Source organism: Rattus norvegicus, chromosome 4 (genome assembly GCF_021556685.1).
Source record: "Rattus norvegicus strain SHRSP/BbbUtx chromosome 4, alternate assembly SHRSP_T2T, whole genome shotgun sequence".
Classification (NCBI taxonomy): Eukaryota; Metazoa; Chordata; class Mammalia; order Rodentia; family Muridae; genus Rattus; species Rattus norvegicus.
This window is the reverse complement of record NC_141537.1, coordinates 1,471,728-1,479,512: the sequence shown is the minus strand read 5'-3', so window position 1 is coordinate 1,479,512 and position 7,785 is coordinate 1,471,728. Positions and strand designations below refer to the sequence as shown.

At 38.5% G+C, this 7,785-nt stretch overlaps 1 pseudogene; it reads right to left on the bottom strand.

Annotated features, from left to right (window-relative positions):
* Positions 1 to 568: 568 nt before the first annotated feature.
* The window catches only part of LOC148006206 (polyubiquitin-C-like), a 1,402,189-nt pseudogene continuing 1,394,972 nt past the window's right edge, over positions 569 to 7,785 (bottom strand).

Genomic DNA, 7,785 nt, shown 5'->3' with positions numbered 1-7,785 from the left:
ACCTAAGTACATGATGCTCTGCTTGTGGGGTGGGGGCAACCCCTCTTGAGGAACCAATATGAACAATAATATACAAGCAGCATCAAGCCAAACCACTACAGTTTACTCGTAAGATCTCAGTTTTTAGTACAAAATCCAATAATGTTAGTTGTTTAAATGTGTTTCTTACTATATTTCTTACACAGCTGTTTTCCAAATGTGGGTTTGTCTGGTGTTCTATACCAGCGTAGAGTATTCATAGTTAACAGTGTATTTTCTTGCCACCAATACATGAATTTTTGTTGGATATGCTAAAGAGTCATAATGGTTTTACAAAGAAAAGCTAATTGTCAGAATTTTGTTTTGTTTTACAGTCAGGGTTTTCTGTATAGCCCTGGCTGTCCTGGAACTCACCTTGTAGACCAGGCTGCCTTCAGACTTACAGAGATGTGCCTGCCCTCTGTCTCTTAATGCTAGGGTTTAAGTCCTGTGCCCAGCTTGATATTTTTATTTGTCATTCTCTTTCTCCCTCTCTCTCTCTCTCTCCCTCTCTCTCTCTCTCTCTCTTTTTTGCCCCTGTCAATGGATTTTATTTGGTCACAGGGTCACAGGCCAGGTATGGCCCCAGTCTTATTTGACCTTCTTCTTTGGGGCTCAGGTTGTTGGAGTGGCCGAACTTCTTGTAGCAGTTGACTACACTGTGTGCAGGCATGAGTAGCACTTGTGGCAGATCATCTTGTCACAATTGTAATTCTGGACAAGGTGACAAAGGGATGACTCAATGATGCCACTGTGCAGACACAGCACCAGGTGCAAGGTGGACTCTTTCTGGATGTTGTAGTTGGACAGAGTGTGGCCATCCTCCAAATGTTTGCCAGCAAATATCAGCTCTGCTGGTCGGTGGGATGCCTTCCTTGTCTTGGATCATTATTGATGGTGTCACTGGGCTCAATCTCAAGAGTAATGGTCTTGCCCATTAGGGTCTTCATGAAGATCTGCATGTTGGTATCTGCTACTTGGCCACCTTGTTGAAGAGAAAGAGTGGTTTGGGGTTTTTGGGGTTTTTTGTTTGTTTGTTTTCTTTTTTCCTTTTAATACTCAGATCATTTTGTTGACTTCTCGGTGTTTCTTGAGGGCTGGTATAACTTGCATTTTAAATATATTTACCTGGATCTTCACTGCTTGCTCTCTCCTTTATCTTACCAGGCAGGTGTCCTTTTTATGGGACTGAATAGACTTTTTTTAAATTGTCTCCAGTCTGTGTTCTTCTTTCACTGCCCTTTTATGAGTCAGTTTTTCACAGAATTGGCTGTCACAGTGCACGAAAAATTCGCCCAGAGTTTGAGACAAGGAGAAATGGGTGGCAGTTTTAGGACCTGTACTATCATATTTTGGATCACCAGGGGGATTATTAGAAGTAATATTATTATAACGTAGTGTTATCCTAATAGTTGGGTTATAATAATTCTTATTAACAATCTCTGGTTATTCTAAGTCAGTAATTTTCCTTATTAGATAATATTTACTTTCATCTCTATAAATATAACAGTCATGCGGCAGAACTAGTAACAGCTAATGGTGAAAGAACAATTCCTTGTGTATATAGACTTTGTTTTTTTGTGAACTACTTTTTGAAATATGTCGAATTATAACAGCAGTATTGTTGGTATCAGGAATTGCCTTGAGCAGCGACATCATTTGGTAACTGTTGACATGGCAAGAGCCCTACTTTCCCAGTATTCCTTTGGTCCAAATCCCAATTCCACATGGGAGTAGTTATGTCATATTCCAAATGAAAGGCAGACTCCTTCTGCCTTCATGCTCTCTTTTCTCTTCATTCGTTTCTCTTCTTTCTCTTGCCCCTTTCCCTTGTCTTGTTCTCCCATTAAATTTCACCAAGTGGAACTGTGTTAGTTTTGTGTGCTCTATTTGGATGTGTGTGGTGGGTATTTTATTACAACGAGATTTTAATAACAACAAGTATAATAATTTAAGAGCTTGGAAACCAGACTGACTGGAAATAAGTTCCAATTTGGGCACTCAGCAGCTGTTGAACTTATATTACTGATATAAAAGTTGTGGGTGATAGTAATTTTTCCCTATAGTGTTGTGAGAATTAATCTAACTCCTTGTAAACCTCTTGTGTTTTATTACTTATCAACAACATTGGGTAGTAGTAGCCATTGTAATTGTTTCATTAAATAAAATTTGTAGAGTTGTGCAGAATGGAGGTTATCAAAGCTAAATAGGTGAAACTACACATAACTAAATTGTATAATCAGATTTATCTTATAAAATTATAATCTTAAAGGAAGAAGGTTAGAAGGTAGAATAGGAAATAATGCTGTACTATTGTAAGAAGTGACTTAACATTCAGAAAACTGAAGAAAAGGAAATTCATCTATTAAGGTGGTGTACAGTCCATAATATATCCTACATTATGTTAACATTTTTCTTAAATGTGATTTTTAAAAATTGACTATGTTTTTAATGAGAAGAATTAGTTTGGGTTTGAATGCTCTTTTTTTCCGTTTAGGCAATATGTCAGTATTGAGGGCACCCAGACATCAGAGCTCTGGAAGGCATGTTGATACTGTTTCTTCTTTGTCTCCTGGGTGTAGGAAGTATAACAGATCTTAAAGATCTGTATTCTTGTTTGTTTAAAAAAATTGACACATGAGAGAGAGAGAGAGAGAGTGAGTGTCTGTGTGTCTGTGTGTCTGTGTGTGTATCTGAAATGATAACAATATATTCTTTGGAAAGTATTTTGTTCTTTCTCAATTAAATTTATTCATTTGTTCAAATTGGCTACCCTTTATTATCACAGGTATAGGAAAATTAGAATAGTACTGCTTTAGTGTACGTTGAAATATACAGAGAAGAGTATCTTAAATTGAGGACTCCGTTATCTCACATAGATGAGAGTTTCTGGATATTTTCTATATCTTTTTATTGCACATTAAGGGGAATTTGCTGCTATACTGTGTCTTCAGACTTTCTCTTCTGTTCAAATAACTCCTCCCTTAATGTAGGTAAACATACTAACTTCTGGGTTTTGGATAATTCTGTATCATTGAGTTGAGTCAACTGGGCAGTCTGCTTTGCAAATGAAATTTCAGGTTTATGTGTGTACTACTTACTAGTATTAGAAGCATTTATTTAGCATTTTTCTTTAGTTCTTTCTGGACAAGATAGCTACATTTGCAGTTTCATTTGAAAGTCAGTTTTTCTCTTATGTGAAAATACTAGAAAATTCTAGATTCCCAACAAGGCTTTATTTTGTTCTGGATAGTTTTGACTCAGCTCTGAAAGGGATTTTTTTGAATGTAAAGGAATTGATTTTAGGCTAGGGACACTTACCTTCTGGTCTATTGTTCTTTTGTCTGGCTTATGTAGTGAGGCAGGAGAGCTTGTGTGTTATATGTTTCTTTGTTCTGAGCAACCTGCTCTCAAAATCTATTTATAATTACTTATACCAGAATTACAAAAGTCTGATTGTAGTTTTTTGTCTCATTTTCTTCTCCTACAATCTGAACCTGGTATCCGAGTTGCCTGTTTTTCATTGTAAGAAATCAAAGGCCACAGAAAACTGACTCTGCTGCTGTTAGATTGAGTCAGTTCATCAAAGCCATGTTTGGTGGAGCAAGCTTTTAATCCTAGCAGGTGAACTTCTATGAGTTCCCGGCCAGGCTGGTGTAAATAGAACACCTTTTCATCTTGATACTAACACCCAGCTGGAGTGGCATTATTACCAGAATAAACTGAAAGGAAAAGTCGGTGCACATAAGTTCTTTAAAGCAATAGTCCTCCCATGGATGGTCTCTGAATGTTGGTGTTGGTGTTGGTGCATTAGAAGTAAAAGTAGAATTGGAATAATTAGCTCTTTGAAGGCTTTAAGAATGCTAGTGACTGTAGAGAGAGTATCTTGTGTATTTGTATGGATATATCACCTTTCAGTTAAAAAAAATTATGGCCTATAGGAAAGGGTAGAATAGAAGGTGGGACATCCAGGAGGCAGAAAGAATTCTGGGATAGAGCCAGGTTGGAGAGATTTGTCCTGGAAAATGTGACCAGACAGACTCGTGGTTCCTGAGCACAGGTAATGAGCCACATGGCGGAATGTAGATTTGAGTAAGTGGGTTAGAATTTGTCAGAGAAGAGTCTAGCTCTATGGCCAAGGTATTTGTTAATATATTTTGAGTCTCTGTCTTATTTCTGGGAGCATGGGGCTTGGAGGAATAACCGGGTTCAAACTTCTACAAGTGACAACATGAATCGAAACAAAATCGAAATCTGAGCAATGACCAGTGTATAGATTTGGTTACTGGAACTGGAGGATGATGTTCACCTGGAACTCAATCCCAATTTAGGTTGGGAGTGAAAGCATGATTTTTTCATATTAACTAGATGAGCTATTAGCGATGTGGCTTATGTCACCATGCAGACACTAAAGTTTAGGTTCTTCAGTATTTTTTAGAACTTAAAAGCAGACACCGTGGTACCTAATCTCGGCTTTCAGGAGATGACACCAAGAGAACAGAACTTTCAAGGGAAGGCTACAGAGCAGGTAACCCCAGCTCAAGGAAAGACACAACCACTATGGTAACCAGAGTCTAAATGCCTCATTTGACTGAGCTGGTTTCTTAGAAAAAATATTTCCGTAACTCTGTTGGAAAATTAGTCTCTTTACAATCACAAGATCTTCATTTGTTTTACTACCCTGCATTACAGTTCCAAAGAAATTGGCAAGTCTTTCCCATTGGTTTCCTTGTAGAATAAATTATAAAACCACAAATATTAAAAAAAAATCATTGTTTTAGAAACACATTAACAAGAAGAAAGACATATAGCAGAGTAGAAAGGATCTAGATTTTGGTTTTATCCCAGTTACTTCTGTTTCCTGTTTTGTCAGATTTAAAAAAAACAATGGTTATTTTAGAAACGACCCTGTTGAGGAAAAACAGAATCTGGCCATCTGGATTTCTTTTCTGGAATTAGTCTTTCTTGGTTGCCATCATCTGCTTACACGGTCCACCAGGAAGGGTGATTGTAGACACATATTTATAATTTATATGTGTATCAGTTTTTCAAGTTTTCTAGGGCTCTTATTAGCTGTTAAATGTTTTCAGAAAATATTGAGATTAGTGATTTGTGTCAGTAGATCTTGGGATAACTTCCTGAGCTTGTTGAGTCTTTGTTTGATTGCTTGTGGTCAGTTTCTTCAGCATACTTGTGTACCATGTTGCTTTTTCTTTCTGAATTTCCTACTTCGTATTATTAAATAGATAGAAATTTAAGTTCTAGAAAGCAAGGGATGTGTAACTGAAGGAAGTACACAGTACGTGTCCCATGCTGAACACTAAGAAAATACTTAGTGAACATCTGTCAAAATGAGGGAAAAAAAAACTGTTGTGCATGTTTGTTGGTGTTTCTAAGTTCCTCTGTTGCTCAGTCTGGTGGGTAGACTCCAAGTCAGCTGCTTGTTTTAGTAGTCTGCATCTAGATTTTGACCTGGGTAGGTGCTTGTTTTTTGTTTTTTTTTTTTTTTTTTTTTTTTTTGTTTTTTTGTTTTTTTTTTTTTAATTTTTTTTTTTTTTTATTAACTTGAGTATTTCTTATATACATTTCGAGTGTTATTCCCTTTCCCGGTTTCCAGGCAAACATCCCCCTCATCCCTCCCCTTCCTTATGGGTGTTCCCCTCCCAACCCTCCCACCATTGCCGCCCTCCCCCCATAGACTAGTTCACTGGGGGTTCAGTCTTAGCAGGACCCAGGGCTTCCCCTTCCACTGGTGCTCTTACTAGGATATTCATTGCTACCTATGGGGTCAGAGTCCAGGGTCAGTCCATGTATAGTCTTTAGGTAGTGGCTTAGTCCCTGGAAGCTCTGGTTGCTTGGCATTGTTGTACTTTTGGGGTCTCGAGCCCCTTCAAGCTCTTCCAGTTCTTTCTCTGATTCCTTCAATAGGGGACCTATTCTCAGTTCAGTGGTTTGCTGCTGGCATTCGCCTCTGTATTTGCTGTATTCTGGCTGTGTCTCTCAGGAGCGATCTACATCCGGCTCCTGTCGGTCTGCACTTCTTTGCTTCATCCATCTAGTCCAATTGGGTGGCTGTATATGTATGGGCCAAATGTGGGACAGGCTCTGAATGGGTGTTCCTTCAGTCTCTGTTTTAATCTTTGCCTCTCCCTTCCCTGCCAAGGGTATTCTTTTTCCTCATTTAAAGAAGGAGTGAAGCATTCACATTTTGATCATCCGTCTTGAGTTTCGTTTGTTCTAGGGATCTAGGGTAATTCAAGCATTTGGGCTAATAGCCACTTATCAATGAGTGCATACCATGTATGTCTTTCTGTGATTGGGTTAGTTCACTCAGGATGATATTTTCCAGTTCCAACCATTTGCCTACGAATTTCATAAACTCGTTGTTTTTGATAGCTGAGTAGTATTCCATTGTGTAGATGTACCACATTTTCTGTATCCATTCCTCTGTTGAAGGGCATCTGGGTTCTTTCCATTTTCTGGCTATTATAAATAAGGCTGCGATGAACATAGTGGAGCACGTGTCTCTTTTATATGTTGAGGCATCTTTTGGGTATATGCCCAAGAGAGGTATAGCTGGATCCTCAGGCAGTTCAATGTCCAATTTTCTGAGGAACCTCCAGACTGATTTCCAGAATGGTTTTACCAGTCTGCAATCCCACCAACAATGGAGGAGTGTTCCTCTTTCTCCACAACCTCGCCAGCATCTGCTGTCACCTGAGTTTTTGATCTTAGCCAATCGCACTGGTGTGAGGTGAAATCTCAGGGTTGTTTTGATTTGCATTTCCCTTATGACTAAAGATGTTGAACATTTCTTTAGGTGTTTCTCAGCCATTCGGCATTCCTCAGCTGTGAATTCTTTGTTTAGCTCTGAACCCCATTTTTTAATAGGGTTATTTGTTTCCCTGCGGTCTAACTTCTTGAGTTCTTTGTATATTTTGGATATAAGGCCTCTATCTGTTGTAGGGTTGGTAAAGATCTTTTCCCAATCTGTTGGTTGCCGTTTTGTCCTAACCACAGTGTCCTTTGCCTTACAGAAGCTTTGCAGTTTTATGAGATCCCATTTGTCAATTCTTGATCTTAGAGCATAAGCCATTGGTGTTTTGTTCAGGAAATTTTTTCCAGTGCCCATGTGTTCCAGATGCTTCCCTAGTTTTTCTTCTATTAGTTTGAGTGTGTCTGGTTTGATGTGGAGGTCCTTGATCCACTTCGACTTAAGCTTTGTACAGGGTGATAAGCATGGATCGATCTGCATTCTTCTACATGTTGCCCTCCAGTTGAACCAGCACCATTTGCTGAAAATGCTATCTTTTTTCCATTGTATGGTTTTGGCTCCTTTGTCAAAAATCAAGTGACCATAGGTGTGTGGGTTCATTTCTGGGTCTTCAATTCTATTCCATTGGTCTATCTGTCTGTCTCTGTACCAATACCATGCAGTTTTTATCACTGTTGCTCTGTAATACTGCTTGAGTTCAGGGATAGTGATTCCCCCTGAAGTCCTTTTATTGTTGAGGATAGCTTTAGCTATCCTGGGTTTTTTGTTATTCCAGATGAATTTGCAAATTGTTCTGTCTAACTCTTTGAAGAATTGGATTGGTATTTTGATGGGGATTGCATTGAATCTGTAGATTGCTTTTGGTAAAATGGCCATTTTTACTATATTCATCCTGCCAATCCATGAGCATGGGAGATCTTTCCATCTTCTGAGGTCTTCTTCAATTTCTTTCTTCAGTGACTTGAAGTTCTTATTGTACAGATCTTTTACTT